The sequence below is a fragment of the Saccoglossus kowalevskii genome, chromosome 22 (assembly GCF_978046115.1).
Source record: "Saccoglossus kowalevskii chromosome 22, keSacKowa6.1, whole genome shotgun sequence".
NCBI lineage: Eukaryota > Metazoa > Hemichordata > Enteropneusta > Harrimaniidae > Saccoglossus > Saccoglossus kowalevskii.
Window position 1 is genome coordinate 25007746 of NC_140662.1, and position 17754 is coordinate 25025499.

General features: G+C 39.3%; 13 non-coding genes across 13 annotated transcripts; all 13 read right to left on the minus strand.

The window, feature by feature from the left end:
- Positions 1–2476: 2476 nt before the first annotated feature.
- LOC144352992 (U5 spliceosomal RNA) lies at positions 2477–2594 on the minus strand. The gene has a single exon (XR_013420722.2). It is a non-coding gene; the product is annotated as a U5 spliceosomal RNA (small nuclear RNA).
- Positions 2595–3444: 850 nt separating this feature from the next.
- Positions 3445–3564, minus strand: LOC146729332 (U5 spliceosomal RNA). Its single transcript, XR_014928424.1, has one exon. It is a non-coding gene; the product is annotated as a U5 spliceosomal RNA (small nuclear RNA).
- An 850-nt stretch (positions 3565–4414) lies between these two features.
- Positions 4415–4534, minus strand: LOC144361824 (U5 spliceosomal RNA). Its single transcript, XR_013422476.2, has one exon. It is a non-coding gene; the product is annotated as a U5 spliceosomal RNA (small nuclear RNA).
- An 850-nt stretch (positions 4535–5384) lies between these two features.
- On the minus strand, positions 5385–5504 carry LOC144361840 (U5 spliceosomal RNA). The gene has a single exon (XR_013422492.2). It is a non-coding gene; the product is annotated as a U5 spliceosomal RNA (small nuclear RNA).
- Positions 5505–6354: 850 nt separating this feature from the next.
- On the minus strand, positions 6355–6474 carry LOC144361837 (U5 spliceosomal RNA). Its single transcript, XR_013422489.2, has one exon. It is a non-coding gene; the product is annotated as a U5 spliceosomal RNA (small nuclear RNA).
- An 850-nt stretch (positions 6475–7324) lies between these two features.
- Positions 7325–7444, minus strand: LOC144361838 (U5 spliceosomal RNA). The gene has a single exon (XR_013422490.2). It is a non-coding gene; the product is annotated as a U5 spliceosomal RNA (small nuclear RNA).
- An 851-nt stretch (positions 7445–8295) lies between these two features.
- LOC144353412 (U5 spliceosomal RNA) lies at positions 8296–8415 on the minus strand. The gene has a single exon (XR_014928425.1). It is a non-coding gene; the product is annotated as a U5 spliceosomal RNA (small nuclear RNA).
- An 850-nt stretch (positions 8416–9265) lies between these two features.
- Positions 9266–9385, minus strand: LOC144361831 (U5 spliceosomal RNA). The gene has a single exon (XR_013422483.2). It is a non-coding gene; the product is annotated as a U5 spliceosomal RNA (small nuclear RNA).
- Positions 9386–10235: 850 nt separating this feature from the next.
- Positions 10236–10355, minus strand: LOC144361832 (U5 spliceosomal RNA). Its single transcript, XR_013422484.2, has one exon. It is a non-coding gene; the product is annotated as a U5 spliceosomal RNA (small nuclear RNA).
- Positions 10356–11205: 850 nt separating this feature from the next.
- On the minus strand, positions 11206–11325 carry LOC144361833 (U5 spliceosomal RNA). The gene has a single exon (XR_013422485.2). It is a non-coding gene; the product is annotated as a U5 spliceosomal RNA (small nuclear RNA).
- An 850-nt stretch (positions 11326–12175) lies between these two features.
- LOC146729333 (U5 spliceosomal RNA) lies at positions 12176–12295 on the minus strand. The gene has a single exon (XR_014928426.1). It is a non-coding gene; the product is annotated as a U5 spliceosomal RNA (small nuclear RNA).
- An 850-nt stretch (positions 12296–13145) lies between these two features.
- LOC144361834 (U5 spliceosomal RNA) lies at positions 13146–13265 on the minus strand. Its single transcript, XR_013422486.2, has one exon. It is a non-coding gene; the product is annotated as a U5 spliceosomal RNA (small nuclear RNA).
- Positions 13266–14115: 850 nt separating this feature from the next.
- Positions 14116–14229, minus strand: LOC146729334 (U5 spliceosomal RNA). The gene has a single exon (XR_014928516.1). It is a non-coding gene; the product is annotated as a U5 spliceosomal RNA (small nuclear RNA).
- Positions 14230–17754: the final 3525 nt, after the last annotated feature.

Genomic DNA, 17754 nt, shown 5'->3' on the forward strand with positions numbered 1-17754 from the left:
GATAGAAGTGGCTTTGCATTGTTTTACAGGGCACAAAAGATGGATGGTATCAAAGAAGTTGTGGGAGGTTTGTAGGTGGTTTACCACGTCAGCCCAACCTGTGAGAATTTTCCGGCAGTCTGTGCTAGATATTGAGCAGCATCTGACATCAACTTCGGAAAGCTTGTGCAGTGGGGAGTCACGACATTTTGATAGAGTGTTACGAACACGTCTGGAAAGGAGGGGTTCTTCTTTTCCACTATCCACTGATTCTTGGTCCGAAGAGGCGCAGAACTCATCGTCTTCGGGCGCTTTCGGTCTCTTGTTGTCTTCATTGGTGGGATCTTCGTTTGAAGCGGGACGCTTCTCTCCTTTATTGGTCTCTGCTGTGGTGGGTAGAGGATCTTTGGTAGTGGAGACTTGGCTGTTCATATCCAGGGTTCTTGGTAGGTTCTTTGCAGGGTCCAGAGATGTGGAGTGGGGGTCGGTGAGATGTTCGTTTGTTGGTTCCTCCCTGTGCATTGTAGCTGCTTGGGGCTCAGAAGGAGGATCGTGGGGTGCGGTTGCACTCGAGGGCTCAGGTGGGGGAATAGGATCTGAGGCTGGTGGATTGGTAGGGGTCCAAGTTTTACCTAGGTTGACTCTGCCGGCGAAAGAAATTGGACAGTTGCGGTAATTGTGTCCACCTTTATGACAGACAGTGCAAGTGATGGGATTTGTGCAGCTGTCAACTGAGTGGCCCATTTCGAGGCACCTGTAACAAATAACTTCTTTACAGTCTTTGGCAAAATGACCATTCTTATTGCACCGTGCGCAAATCTTCGGTTGACCAAGGTATGAGAACCAGATGTTACGATTACATACACGAAGGCGTGGTGGGATATTATGACGTAGTCTGATCTTGTACTGTCGCAGACCGTTGAAACATGAAGGGTGGTCTGCGTACACACATTTTCTCGCTGCAACAACTTCTCCAAAAGCATTTAAAGCGTGGCGAACAAATGAATCGTCTAAATCATTCCCCACAAAGGAGGCAGTAACAATCACAAATTCTTCATAAGAAGACACACAAACTTGCGTATCCAAGCCCTTTAGCTTAGTAAAGAACTCACGCCTGAGAGAGATAGACCGAAAGGTCACATCATACTTTGAGGCAGATAGTTTTTCAACTGCCTCCAGATGTGGCTCGACGACAACGTCACCAGAAGCTAAAAATGAGAATACCTCTTTGGGAGGGACACTTTCGCTCTGGAAGGAAAGGCAGAGAACTCTGTCCTTTCTTGCCATTGATGGAGCTCCAGTCATGGCAGCCAAACGTAGTGAGAAAGAAACAGGAATGGAGAAGAGGGGAGGGCCCCTCAGCCCAATAGTCTATTTGACTATGGGCAGAGGAACAGCAGACGCCAAAAGGAGAGCAAACACAGAGCAAAAAAAAGCAGGGAAAAGCTAACGAACCAAACAGCAATCAGGACACAGCACTCAACACAGGTGACCTTGAATTGAAGAACAGCTTCAGCGTCCGGTTGTGACTTGTACAATTAGGCTGCAAACACGGATTACACCACTCGGTACAGGTAAACCTGAAGTGAAGAATAGCTCCGGCATCCAACGACGATTAATGCGGTCTGCAGAAAAACCAGAGTTAATTCGACATATGGTTGTGGTGTAATACATACGTTTCAGTGACCACAACTTCGGATAAGGTGAGTAAAGTGGGAAAACAAATATCTTTCGATTTTGTGTACTATGTGTAATTTCTTACAGAAACTTAGGTGGTTTGTTATTAAAGGCTAGACAAATAATTATGTTATACAAAATACATTATGAGGAACGCTGCCTTGAATATGAGAAATACATAATTTGCCCCTGCTTTCTGACCAATAAACGTTTAAGTCGCGCTCTATAGCGACGATACTGTAACAATGTTGTTCAAAGTGAAAACCGTCTCGTCATTTCGGATATTATAATTAATCTTAGATTTCTTTTCGGCATAATGTCCAGTATGATTGTAACATTGTTTTAGCATATAGCACTTCAAAGTTTAGCTGCCAGTCAGTACAAACTGTTGATAGTCAACAATGTAATTAATAGTTTACCTTCATGATTTTTTTAATAACTTGCCCTTTCAGTCGACAGCTACTTCAACATATCCCTGTATCCGCTGGTAGAGGGCGCAACTCGTGCGAATTTGATGAGCTATCAAACCAAAGTGTAAATTTCTACAGAAGGTCAGTGCCCGGCCACAAAGATCCGCCAATTGGAAGTAATCTGTGAAATAAAAATGAAAAAAACAAACAAACAAAAAACGGCGATGTTGAATTTTGCCCAAGCATACCCGGGCCTGATTAGACAGTCATGAAACCTGCCCGTCTGTTGTAAACCCGCCCGATAGAGCCTGGCCATCGTCGAAATTTGGATACTGAAAGATTTGGTCATCTGAATATCGTACATATTCAGGTTGCCGATTCAATTATTTCTAATATTTGTTTATTTATCGCACCGCAATTGAGCGGGGTTATGAAAAATTTGATTATAGACTCATTAGTTGTTCCTCTGCACGGAAATCTTTAGTAAAAGGCGAAAGATTTATGCGGCCTGCAGAAAAACCAGAGTTAATTCGACATATGGTTGTGGTGTAATACATACGTTTCAGTGACCACAACTTCGGATAAGGTGAGTAAAGTGGGAAAACAAATATCTTTCGATTTTGTGTACTATGTGTAATTTCTTACAGAAACTTAGGTGGTTTGTTATTAAAGGCTAGACAAATAATTATGTTATACAAAATACATTATGAGGAACGCTGCCTTGAATATGAGAAATACATAATTTGCCCCTGCTTTCTGACCAATAAACGTTTAAGTCGCGCTCTATAGCGACGATACTGTAACAATGTTGTTCAAAGTGAAAACCGTCTCGTCATTTCGGATATTATAATTAATCTTAGATTTCTTTTCGGCATAATGTCCAGTATGATTGTAACATTGTTTTAGCATATAGCACTTCAAAGTTTAGCTGCCAGTCAGTACAAACTGTTGATAGTCAACAATGTAATTAATAGTTTACCTTCATGATTTTTTTAATAACTTGCCCTTTCAGTCGACAGCTACTTCAACATATCCCTGTATCCGCTGGTAGAGGGCGCAACTCGTGCGAATTTGATGAGCTATCAAACCAAAGTGTAAATTTCTACAGAAGGTCAGTGCCCGGCCACAAAGATCCGCCAATTGAAAGTAATCTGTGAAATAAAAATGAAAAAAACAAACAAACAAAAAACGGCGATGTTGAATTTTGCCCAAGCATACCCGGGCCTGATTAGACAGTCATGAAACCTGCCCGTCTGTTGTAAACCCGCCCGATAGAGCCTGGCCATCGTCGAAATTTGGATACTGAAAGATTTGGTCATCTGAATATCGTACATATTCAGGTTGCCGATTCAATTATTTCTAATATTTGTTTATTTATCGCCCCGCAATTGAGCGGGGTTATCAAAAATTTGATTATAGACTCATTAGTTGTTCCTCTGCACGGAAATCTTTAGTAAAAGGCGAAAGATTTATGCGGCCTGCAGAAAAACCAGAGTTAATTCGACATATGGTTGTGGTGTAATACATACGTTTCAGTGACCACAACTTCGGATAAGGTGAGTAAAGTGGGAAAACAAATATCTTTCGATTTTGTGTACTATGTGTAATTTCTTACAGAAACTTAGGTGGTTTGTTATTAAAGGCTAGACAAATAATTATGTTATACAAAATACATTATGAGGAACGCTGCCTTGAATATGAGAAATACATAATTTGCCCCTGCTTTCTGACCAATAAACGTTTAAGTCGCGCTCTATAGCGACGATACTGTAACAATGTTGTTCAAAGTGAAAACCGTCTCGTCATTTTGGATATTATAATTAATCTTAGATTTCTTTTCGGCATAATGTCCAGTATGATTGTAACATTGTTTTAGCATATAGCACTTCAAAGTTTAGCTGCCAGTCAGTACAAACTGTTGATAGTCAACAATGTAATTAATAGTTTACCTTCATGATTTTTTTAATAACTTGCCCTTTCAGTCGACAGCTACTTCAACATATCCCTGTATCCGCTGGTAGAGGGCGCAACTCGTGCGAATTTGATGAGCTATCAAACCAAAGTGTAAATTTCTACAGAAGGTCAGTGCCCGGCCACAAAGATCCGCCAATTGGAAGTAATCTGTGAAATAAAAATGAAAAAAACAAACAAACAAAAAACGGCGATGTTGAATTTTGCCCAAGCATACCCGGGCCTGATTAGACAGTCATGAAACCTGCCCGTCTGTTGTAAACCCGCCCGATAGAGCCTGGCCATCGTCGAAATTTGGATACTGAAAGATTTGGTCATCTGAATATCGTACATATTCAGGTTGCCGATTCAATTATTTCTAATATTTGTTTATTTATCGCCCCGCAATTGAGCGGGGTTATCAAAAATTTGATTATAGACTCATTAGTTGTTCCTCTGCACGGAAATCTTTAGTAAAAGGCGAAAGATTTATGCGGCCTGCAGAAAAACCAGAGTTAATTCGACATATGGTTGTGGTGTAATACATACGTTTCAGTGACCACAACTTCGGATAAGGTGAGTAAAGTGGGAAAACAAATATCTTTCGATTTTGTGTACTATGTGTAATTTCTTACAGAAACTTAGGTGGTTTGTTATTAAAGGCTAGACAAATAATTATGTTATACAAAATACATTATGAGGAACGCTGCCTTGAATATGAGAAATACATAATTTGCCCCTGCTTTCTGACCAATACACGTTTAAGTCGCGCTCTATAGCGACGATACTGTAACAATGTTGTTCAAAGTGAAAACCGTCTCGTCATTTCGGATATTATAATTAATCTTAGATTTCTTTTCGGCATAATGTCCAGTATGATTGTAACATTGTTTTAGCATATAGCACTTCAAAGTTTAGCTGCCAGTCAGTACAAACTGTTGATAGTCAACAATGTAATTAATAGTTTACCTTCATGATTTTTTTAATAACTTGCCCTTTCAGTCGACAGCTACTTCAACATATCCCTGTATCCGCTGGTAGAGGGCGCAACTCGTGCGAATTTGATGAGCTATCAAACCAAAGTGTAAATTTCTACAGAAGGTCAGTGCCCGGCCACAAAGATCCGCCAATTGGAAGTAATCTGTGAAATAAAAATGAAAAAAACAAACAAACAAAAAACGGCGATGTTGAATTTTGCCCAAGCATACCCGGGCCTGATTAGACAGTCATGAAACCTGCCCGTCTGTTGTAAACCCGCCCGATAGAGCCTGGCCATCGTCGAAATTTGGATACTGAAAGATTTGGTCATCTGAATATCGTACATATTCAGGTTGCCGATTCAATTATTTCTAATATTTGTTTATTTATCGCCCCGCAATTGAGCGGGGTTATCAAAAATTTGATTATAGACTCATTAGTTGTTCCTCTGCACGGAAATCTTTAGTAAAAGGCGAAAGATTTATGCGGCCTGCAGAAAAAACAGAGTTAATTCGACATATGGTTGTGGTGTAATACATACGTTTCAGTGACCACAACTTCGGATAAGGTGAGTAAAGTGGGAAAACAAATATCTTTCGATTTTGTGTACTATGTGTAATTTCTTACAGAAACTTAGGTGGTTTGTTATTAAAGGCTAGACAAATAATTATGTTATACAAAATACATTATGAGGAACGCTGCCTTGAATATGAGAAATACATAATTTGCCCCTGCTTTCTGACCAATAAACGTTTAAGTCGCGCTCTATAGCGACGATACTGTAACAATGTTGTTCAAAGTGAAAACCGTCTCGTCATTTCGGATATTATAATTAATCTTAGATTTCTTTTCGGCATAATGTCCAGTATGATTGTAACATTGTTTTAGCATATAGCACTTCAAAGTTTAGCTGCCAGTCAGTACAAACTGTTGATAGTCAACAATGTAATTAATAGTTTACCTTCATGATTTTTTTAATAACTTGCCCTTTCAGTCGACAGCTACTTCAACATATCCCTGTATCCGCTGGTAGAGGGCGCAACTCGTGCGAATTTGATGAGCTATCAAACCAAAGTGTAAATTTCTACAGAAGGTCAGTGCCCGGCCACAAAGATCCGCCAATTGGAAGTAATCTGTGAAATAAAAATGAAAAAAACAAACAAACAAAAAACGGCGATGTTGAATTTTGCCCAAGCATACCCGGGCCTGATTAGACAGTCATGAAACCTGCCCGTCTGTTGTAAACCCGCCCGATAGAGCCTGGCCATCGTCGAAATTTGGATACTGAAAGATTTGGTCATCTGAATATCGTACATATTCAGGTTGCCGATTCAATTATTTCTAATATTTGTTTATTTATCGCCCCGCAATTGAGCGGGGTTATCAAAAATTTGATTATAGACTCATTAGTTGTTCCTCTGCACGGAAATCTTTAGTAAAAGGCGAAAGATTTATGCGGCCTGCAGAAAAACCAGAGTTAATTCGACATATGGTTGTGGTGTAATACATACGTTTCAGTGACCACAACTTCGGATAAGGTGAGTAAAGTGGGAAAACAAATATCTTTCGATTTTGTGTACTATGTGTAATTTCTTACAGAAACTTAGGTGGTTTGTTATTAAAGGCTAGACAAATAATTATGTTATACAAAATACATTATGAGGAACGCTGCCTTGAATATGAGAAATACATAATTTGCCCCTGCTTTCTGACCAATAAACGTTTAAGTCACGCTCTATAGCGACGATACTGTAACAATGTTGTTCAAAGTGAAAACCGTCTCGTCATTTCGGATATTATAATTAATCTTAGATTTCTTTTCGGCATAATGTCCAGTATGATTGTAACATTGTTTTAGCATATAGCACTTCAAAGTTTAGCTGCCAGTCAGTACAAACTGTTGATAGTCAACAATGTAATTAATAGTTTACCTTCATGATTTTTTTAATAACTTGCCCTTTCAGTCGACAGCTACTTCAACATATCCCTGTATCCGCTGGTAGAGGGCGCAACTCGTGCGAATTTGATGAGCTATCAAACCAAAGTGTAAATTTCTACAGAAGGTCAGTGCCCGGCCACAAAGATCCGCCAATTGGAAGTAATCTGTGAAATAAAAATGAAAAAAACAAACAAACAAAAAACGGCGATGTTGAATTTTGCCCAAGCATACCCGGGCCTGATTAGACAGTCATGAAACCTGCCCGTCTGTTGTAAACCCGCCCGATAGAGCCTGGCCATCGTCGAAATTTGGATACTGAAAGATTTGGTCATCTGAATATCGTACATATTCAGGTTGCCGATTCAATTATTTCTAATATTTGTTTATTTATCGCCCCGCAATTGAGCGGGGTTATCAAAAATTTGATTATAGACTCATTAGTTGTTCCTCTGCACGGAAATCTTTAGTAAAAGGCGAAAGATTTATGCGGCCTGCAGAAAAACCAGAGTTAATTCGACATATGGTTGTGGTGTAATACATACGTTTCAGTGACCACAATTTCGGATAAGGTGAGTAAAGTGGGAAAACAAATATCTTTCGATTTTGTGTACTATGTGTAATTTCTTACAGAAACTTAGGTGGTTTGTTATTAAAGGCTAGACAAATAATTATGTTATACAAAATACATTATGAGGAACGCTGCCTTGAATATGAGAAATACATAATTTGCCCCTGCTTTCTGACCAATAAACGTTTAAGTCGCGCTCTATAGCGACGATACTGTAACAATGTTGTTCAAAGTGAAAACCGTCTCGTCATTTCGGATATTATAATTAATCTTAGATTTCTTTTCGGCATAATGTCCAGTATGATTGTAACATTGTTTTAGCATATAGCACTTCAAAGTTTAGCTGCCAGTCAGTACAAACTGTTGATAGTCAACAATGTAATTAATAGTTTACCTTCATGATTTTTTTAATAACTTGCCCTTTCAGTCGACAGCTACTTCAACATATCCCTGTATCCGCTGGTAGAGGGCGCAACTCGTGCGAATTTGATGAGCTATCAAACCAAAGTGTAAATTTCTACAGAAGGTCAGTGCCCGGCCACAAAGATCCGCCAATTGGAAGTAATCTGTGAAATAAAAATGAAAAAAAACAAACAAACAAAAAACGGCGATGTTGAATTTTGCCCAAGCATACCCGGGCCTGATTAGACAGTCATGAAACCTGCCCGTCTGTTGTAAACCCGCCCGATAGAGCCTGGCCATCGTCGAAATTTGGATACTGAAAGATTTGGTCATCTGAATATCGTACATATTCAGGTTGCCGATTCAATTATTTCTAATATTTGTTTATTTATCGCCCCGCAATTGAGCGGGGTTATCAAAAATTTGATTATAGACTCATTAGTTGTTCCTCTGCACGGAAATCTTTAGTAAAAGGCGAAAGATTTATGCGGCCTGCAGAAAAACCAGAGTTAATTCGACATATGGTTGTGGTGTAATACATACGTTTCAGTGACCACAATTTCGGATAAGGTGAGTAAAGTGGGAAAACAAATATCTTTCGATTTTGTGTACTATGTGTAATTTCTTACAGAAACTTAGGTGGTTTGTTATTAAAGGCTAGACAAATAATTATGTTATACAAAATACATTATGAGGAACGCTGCCTTGAATATGAGAAATACATAATTTGCCCCTGCTTTCTGACCAATAAACGTTTAAGTCGCGCTCTATAGCGACGATACTGTAACAATGTTGTTCAAAGTGAAAACCGTCTCGTCATTTCGGATATTATAATTAATCTTAGATTTCTTTTCGGCATAATGTCCAGTATGATTGTAACATTGTTTTAGCATATAGCACTTCAAAGTTTAGCTGCCAGTCAGTACAAACTGTTGATAGTCAACAATGTAATTAATAGTTTACCTTCATGATTTTTTTAATAACTTGCCCTTTCAGTCGACAGCTACTTCAACATATCCCTGTATCCGCTGGTAGAGGGCGCAACTCGTGCGAATTTGATGAGCTATCAAACCAAAGTGTAAATTTCTACAGAAGGTCAGTGCCCGGCCACAAAGATCCGCCAATTGGAAGTAATCTGTGAAATAAAAATGAAAAAAACAAACAAACAAAAAACGGCGATGTTGAATTTTGCCCAAGCATACCCGGGCCTGATTAGACAGTCATGAAACCTGCCCGTCTGTTGTAAACCCGCCCGATAGAGCCTGGCCATCGTCGAAATTTGGATACTGAAAGATTTGGTCATCTGAATATCGTACATATTCAGGTTGCCGATTCAATTATTTCTAATATTTGTTTATTTATCGCCCCGCAATTGAGCGGGGTTATCAAAAATTTGATTATAGACTCATTAGTTGTTCCTCTGCACGGAAATCTTTAGTAAAAGGCGAAATATTTATGCGGCCTGCAGAAAAACCAGAGTTAATTCGACATATGGTTGTGGTGTAATACATACGTTTCAGTGACCACAACTTCGGATAAGGTGAGTAAAGTGGGAAAACAAATATCTTTCGATTTTGTGTACTATGTGTAATTTCTTACAGAAACTTAGGTGGTTTGTTATTAAAGGCTAGACAAATAATTATGTTATACAAAATACATTATGAGGAACGCTGCCTTGAATATGAGAAATACATAATTTGCCCCTGCTTTCTGACCAATAAACGTTTAAGTCGCGCTTTATAGCGACGATACTGTAACAATGTTGTTCAAAGTGAAAACCGTCTCGTCATTTCGGATATTATAATTAATCTTAGATTTCTTTTCGGCATAATGTCCAGTATGATTGTAACATTGTTTTAGCATATAGCACTTCAAAGTTTAGCTGCCAGTCAGTACAAACTGTTGATAGTCAACAATGTAATTAATAGTTTACCTTCATGATTTTTTTAATAACTTGCCCTTTCAGTCGACAGCTACTTCAACATATCCCTGTATCCGCTGGTAGAGGGCGCAACTCGTGCGAATTTGATGAGCTATCAAACCAAAGTGTAAATTTCTACAGAAGGTCAGTGCCCGGCCACAAAGATCCGCCAATTGGAAGTAATCTGTGAAATAAAAATGAAAAAAACAAACAAACAAAAAACGGCGATGTTGAATTTTGCCCAAGCATACCCGGGCCTGATTAGACAGTCATGAAACCTGCCCGTCTGTTGTAAACCCGCCCGATAGAGCCTGGCCATCGTCGAAATTTGGATACTGAAAGATTTGGTCATCTGAATATCGTACATATTCAGGTTGCCGATTCAATTATTTCTAATATTTGTTTATTTATCGCCCCACAATTGAGCGGGGTTATCAAAAATTTGATTATAGACTCATTAGTTGTTCCTCTGCACGGAAATCTTTAGTAAAAGGCGAAAGATTTATGCGGCCTGCAGAAAAACCAGAGTTAATTCGACATATGGTTGTGGTGTAATACATACGTTTCAGTGACCACAACTTCGGATAAGGTGAGTAAAGTGGGAAAACAAATATCTTTCGATTTTGTGTACTATGTGTAATTTCTTACAGAAACTTAGGTGGTTTGTTATTAAAGGCTAGACAAATAATTATGTTATACAAAATACATTATGAGGAACGCTGCCTTGAATATGAGAAATACATAATTTGCCCCTGCTTTCTGACCAATAAACGTTTAAGTCGCGCTCTATAGCGACGATACTGTAACAATGTTGTTCAAAGTGAAAACCGTCTCGTCATTTCGGATATTATAATTAATCTTAGATTTCTTTTCGGCATAATGTCCAGTATGATTGTAACATTGTTTTAGCATATAGCACTTCAAAGTTTAGCTGCCAGTCAGTACAAACTGTTGATAGTCAACAATGTAATTAATAGTTTACCTTCATGATTTTTTTAATAACTTGCCCTTTCAGTCGACAGCTACTTCAACATATCCCTGTATCCGCTGGTAGAGGGCGCAACTCGTGCGAATTTGATGAGCTATCAAACCAAAGTGTAAATTTCTACAGAAGGTCAGTGCCCGGCCACAAAGATCCGCCAATTGGAAGTAATCTGTGAAATAAAAATGAAAAAAACAAACAAACAAAAAACGGCGATGTTGAATTTTGCCCAAGCATACCCGGGCCTGATTAGACAGTCATGAAACCTGCCCGTCTGTTGTAAACCCGCCCGATAGAGCCTGGCCATCGTCGAAATTTGGATACTGAAAGATTTGGTCATCTGAATATCGTACATATTCAGGTTGCCGATTCAATTATTTCTAATATTTGTTTATTTATCGCCCCGCAATTGAGCGGGGTTATCAAAAATTTGATTATAGACTCATTAGTTGTTCCTCTGCACGGAAATCTTTAGTAAAAGGCGAAAGATTTATGCAGCCTGCAGAAAAACCAGAGTTAATTCGACATATGGTTGTGGTGTAATACATACGTTTCAGTGACCACAACTTCGGATAAGGTGAGTAAAGTGGGAAAACAAATATCTTTCGATTTTGTGTACTATGTGTAATTTCTTACAGAAACTTAGGTGGTTTGTTATTAAAGGCTAGACAAATAATTATGTTATACAAAATACATTATGAGGAACGCTGCCTTGAATATGAGAAATACATAATTTGCCCCTGCTTTCTGACCAATAAACGTTTAAGTCGCGCTCTATAGCGACGATACTGTAACAATGTTGTTCAAAGTGAAAACCGTCTCGTCATTTCGGATATTATAATTAATCTTAGATTTCTTTTCGGCATAATGTCCAGTATGATTGTAACATTGTTTTAGCATATAGCACTTCAAAGTTTAGCTGCCAGTCAGTACAAACTGTTGATAGTCAACAATGTAATTAATAGTTTACCTTCATGATTTTTTTAATAACTTGCCCTTTCAGTCGACAGCTACTTCAACATATCCCTGTATCCGCTGGTAGAGGGCGCAACTCGTGCGAATTTGATGAGCTATCAAACCAAAGTGTAAATTTCTACAGAAGGTCAGTGCCCGGCCACAAAGATCCGCCAATTGGAAGTAATCTGTGAAATAAAAATTAAAAAAACAAACAAACAAAAAACGGCGATGTTGAATTTTGCCCAAGCATACCCGGGCCTGATTAGACAGTCATGAAACCTGCCCGTCTGTTGTAAACCCGCCCGATAGAGCCTGGCCATCGTCGAAATTTGGATACTGAAAGATTTGGTCATCTGAATATCGTACATATTCAGGTTGCCGATTCAATTATTTCTAATATTTGTTTATTTATCGCCCCGCAATTGAGCGGGGTTATCAAAAATTTGATTATAGACTCATTAGTTGTTCCTCTGCACGGAAATCTTTAGTAAAAGGCGAAAGATTTATGCGGCCTGCAGAAAAACCAGAGTTAATTCGACATATGGTTGTGGTGTAATACATACGTTTCAGTGACCACAACTTCGGATAAGGTGAGTAAAGTGGGAAAACAAATATCTTTCGATTTTGTGTACTATGTGTAATTTCTTACAGAAACTTAGGTGGTTTGTTATTAAAGGCTAGACAAATAATTATGTTATACAAAATACATTATGAGGAACGCTGCCTTGAATATGAGAAATACATAATTTGCCCCTGCTTTCTGACCAATAAACGTTTAAGTCGCGCTCTATAGCGACGATACTGTAACAATGTTGTTCAAAGTGAAAACCGTCTCGTCATTTCGGATATTATAATTAATCTTAGATTTCTTTTCGGCATAATGTCCAGTATGATTGTAACATTGTTTTAGCATATAGCACTTCAAAGTTTAGCTGCCAGTCAGTACAAACTGTTGATAGTCAACAATGTAATTAATAGTTTACCTTCATGATTTTTTTAATAACTTGCCCTTTCAGTCGACAGCTACTTCAACATATCCCTGTATCCGCTGGTAGAGGGCGCAACTCGTGCGAATTTGATGAGCTATCAAACCAAAGTGTAAATTTCTACAGAAGGTCAGTGCCCGGCCACAAAGATCCGCCAATTGGAAGTAATCTGTGAAATAAAAATGAAAAAAACAAACAAACAAAAAACGGCGATGTTGAATTTTGCCCAAGCATACCCGGGCCTGATTAGACAGTCATGAAACCTGCCCGTCTGTTGTAAACCCGCCCCATAGAGCCTGGCCATCGTCGAAATTTGGATACTGAAAGATTTGGTCATCTGAATATCGTACATATTCAGGTTGCCGATTCAATTATTTCTAATATTTGTTTATTTATCGCCCCGCAATTGAGCGGGGTTATCAAAAATTTGATTATAGACTCATTAGTTGTTCCTCTGCACGGAAATCTTTAGTAAAAGGCGAAAGATTTATGCGGCCTGCAGAAAAACCAGAGTTAATTCGACATATGGTTGTGGTGTAATACATACGTTTCAGTGACCACAACTTCGGATAAGGTGAGTAAAGTGGGAAAACAAATATCTTTCGATTTTGTGTACTATGTGTAATTTCTTACAGAAACTTAGGTGGTTTGTTATTAAAGGCTAGACAAATAATTATGTTATACAAAATACATTATGAGGAACGCTGCCTTGAATATGAGAAATACATAATTTGCCCCTGCTTTCTGACCAATAAACGTTTAAGTCGCGCTCTATAGCGACGATACTGTAACAATGTTGTTCAAAGTGAAAACCGTCTCGTCATTTCGGATATTATAATTAATCTTAGATTTCTTTTCGGCATAATGTCCAGTATGATTGTAACATTGTTTTAGCATATAGCACTTCAAAGTTTAGCTGCCAGTCAGTACAAACTGTTGATAGTCAACAATGTACTTAATAGTTTACCTTCATGATTTTTTTAATAACTTGCCCTTTCAGTCGACAGCTACTTCAACATATCCCTGTATCCGCTGGTAGAGGGCGCAACTCGTGCGAATTTGATGAGCTATCAAACCAAAGTGTAAATTTCTACAGAAGGTCAGTGCCCGGCCACAAAGATCCGCCAATTGGAAGTAATCTGTGAAATAAAAATGAAAAAAACAAACAAACAAAAAACGGCGATGTTGAATTTTGCCCAAGCATACCCGGGCCTGATTAGACAGTCATGAAACCTGCCCGTCTGTTGTAAACCCGCCCCATAGAGCCTGGCCATCGTCGAAATTTGGATACTGAAAGATTTGGTCATCTGAATATCGTACATATTCAGGTTGCCGATTCAATTATTTCTAATATTTGTTTATTTATCGCCCCGCAATTGAGCGGGGTTATCAAAAATTTGATTATAGACTCATTAGTTGTTCCTCTGCACGGAAATCTTTAGTAAAAGGCGATTTTTAGTTTGTAGGAAAAATCAATTTAACTTATCTTGAAACAGATGTGCAGAGGATCAAACATATACAAATGAACTGCAGGAGCCTCCTACTAGCAGGCTGGTCTCACCAGTTCTCGCCACAAGAGGGTACGATCCTCCCTACTGTAAAACTCCTGCTGAAAATAAATATTTAGGGAACAAATGTGTTGTACTTGGAGGGATGTATCGAGAAAAGTTAACTCGAAAAGTTGAATAGATCAGGCATAGAATAGTGGTTACAAGACAAATTCATGACAAAATGGCGGCATACCCAGTCTGTGTTTTTTGGACGACAGGACCCCATCTGAAGAAGAAATCTGGTCTTGCCAAACGGTGAAAATCAGTTTTCAAACGTGTTTTAATGGAGATCTTTACTTGTTGCAATAGTTGGTCCTGAGAAAGATGAATATTTTCAAATGCCGATTTGCATCGAGACTTCCAGATGTGCAATTTGACGATGTTAATCAAATAGAGTGCTGTACTCGATGGAAAGGATGAAGGTGACGCATCAGATATGCTATAGAAAATTAAGTTCAGATCACAAGGAGATATAATATTGAACCATTTAAAGAACAAATTATCCAGCCAAGACCACAAGAAAGCGGCAAGGTGGCAGGTGATGAACATGTGAATCATAGTTTCAGGGGAAGTACAGGTCGCACGTGGGCATTTGGAACATGAAACATATCCCCATTTGTGCATTACTGATGTTGTAACGACAGCACGGTGAACAATTTTCCAGGACAGACAGATCATATTGTTTTCCAGAATACACGAGTGCATACGATGCCAAATCAAAGGCCAGTCAAGGTTCGGGTTTTCTCCCACGACCTTTGGGTAGATTACCGTATTTCTGGAGAGGTGATCGGACAATTCTCTAGTTGATGATGTCTCCCAGTTGATGCTTGGGCTTTTCCTCATGATCTGTTTAACCAATTCAGTTGTTGTTTTGTACCAAACTGGGCACGATTCAAAGTGAGGACTAGAATTAGACCAAAGGTGAGGAAGATAGCGTCTGAGTTCAGAGGCACAGTATGCTGTGAAATAAAGGTTGCAAGGTTTAGTCTGAAAAGAGATTTTTATGCTTTTCAGAAGAAGTGACATAGCTTTTGAGGGCAGATGTGATAGGCCCCAACCACCCTTTTCCTTCGGTAAGCAGATCACATCTCTTCGGACGTGTTCTTTGCGTCCTCCCCAAAAAAACCCAAGGATATCGGCCATGATTGACTTCCTAATTGGAAGGGGGCAGGGGAAGAGAGGAGCAATATAGAAAAAGAGTGGCAAAGCAACAGAGTTCAGAAGAGTTGTCTTACCGGCATAAGTGAGATTTCTTGATTTCCAAGAATTTAGCACATGCTTCAGTTTGATTTGCCGATCATACCAATTCAAAGCAGACATATCAGAATTTGAAATCCAGACACCGTTAACTTTTAGTTTATTGCTGTTAAAGGTGAATTGGCAAGGCGAGTCACTACGGTGCTTCCACCTGCCAAGCCACAGACCTTTGCACTTAGATTTATTCAGACAAGAGCCCGAGGCTTTAGAAAATCTATCAGACAACATGATAAGGTGGTTGAGAGATGACAGGTCCGATAGTGAGGCTGTATTATCATCAGCATACTGCACGAGCTTACACTCATCAGTTGATCCAGGAAGGTAAAAGCCCTTGATCTTTTGGCAGTTCCTCACAGCGGCTGCAAATGGCTCGATGAAAAGCACATAAAGCAGGGGAGAAAGAGGGCATCCTTGGCGAACTCCTCTAGATAACATGATGGGGGGTGACAAATGACCATTAACCAGAACAGAGCTGGTGATACCATTATACAGACATGATATGAAGTGACTGAATTGGGGACCAAAATTCATACGAAAAAGAACTTTGTGCAGAAAACTCCATTCCACCTGGTCAAAGGCTTTCTGTTGGTCCAATGAGATAAGCAGACCTGACATATTACGATCATTAGCATGAAACACAATATCACGGATGATTTGAATGTTTTCTTGGATCGATCTTCCAGAGACACCACATGTTTGAAAGGGAGATAACAGACTAGAGATGACAGGTTTCAGGCGGTTACAGAGAGATTTGGAGATCAGCTTGTAGTCCACATTCAAAAGCGATATAGGACGTTTGTTCTTTGGATCGAGGTGAGAGTTTTCATTGCCAGGTTTGGTGACATCAATATCCTTATTGATAAGGGTGATGACGCCTTTCTTTTGAGATGAAGAAAGATGACCCGAAGAAAGCTCTTCATTGATGACGTCAGTCAGATCATATTTCAGAAAGTGCCAGCAATGAATATAAAATTCCTTTGGCAAACCATCCCTTCCGGGTGTTTTGTTGTTCTCCATGCCCCTAAGGGCATGTTCAATTTCAGAAGTTTTCAGAGGTGATTCCAAAGAATCACGCTGGCTACTTGAAAGACTGTGAGTCACCTGTGAAAGAAAAAAATCCTGATCTTCTTCGTCAAGTGATGATTTAGAAGTGAACAGGGATGCATAGAAGTTGTGAATTGTATTCAAAATATTTTTCTGAGAATGGTGAATGTCTCCATTCGTGTCTCTGATGGCAGAAATTACTTTCCTTTTTCCGCGACGGCGTTCACGACCAAGAAAATAACGAGAGCACTTCTCATTTTCATCAAGATTCTGAACCCGCGCACGGATTTTGGCGCCTTCGAGATTAGACATATTCAGGGAGTTGATTTGATCCCTTACAGAAGAATACTGCTCAAGGCTGGATTGGGACCGGTCCCCCTGATTCAGCTTGGACGTCAGATGCTGAAGCTTATCATTAAGATATTTAAGTTTGACCTTTCTTGCATGAGATTTTTGACAAGCATATGAAATGAGACAAGATTTACAACGGTCTTTAACCATATCCCACCATTCACTGATGTTATCAAAGGCCGGCTTCAGAGTCTTCCATCTTTCATAGTCGTCTTCGATGGATCTTATAATCTCCGGATCCTGGAAGAGTGAGACGTTACATTTCCATACTCCAGGTCCCCGAGCAGGGGAATTAAAGGCTTTAAGCAGAATACATACAGCATCATGATCAGAAAGAGTGAAAGCAGAAATAGTCGCAGAAGATACATTCAGGGATGAAGATACATACAATCGGTCAATCCTAGATGAAACAGAGTTGTTCTTGTTGCGCCAGGTGAATTGTGATGTAGAAGGATGATGCTTTCGCCAAACATCCACAAGACTAAGTTCAGAGCAAAGATCTCCCAACTCTAAGCCCCCTACATAGGAATGGGAGCATGTTAGAGAACCTCCCAACTTGTCCATACTACTCTCAATACAATTAAAGTCCCCACCAAGAATCAGGGGGTAGTTACCTCCAAGAAATTGATGAAGCGAGTCAAGGAATTTTTTCCTCTGAGAAGGCATATTAGGAGCATACACAGAAATAACTTTAAAAAGGTTTGTGTTCCACTTCACAACACTTGATACCACTCTGCCACTATCATCAGAAACCGCGTTGTCAAATGAAACATTACATTTCGGTGAAAGGAGGATCCCCACAC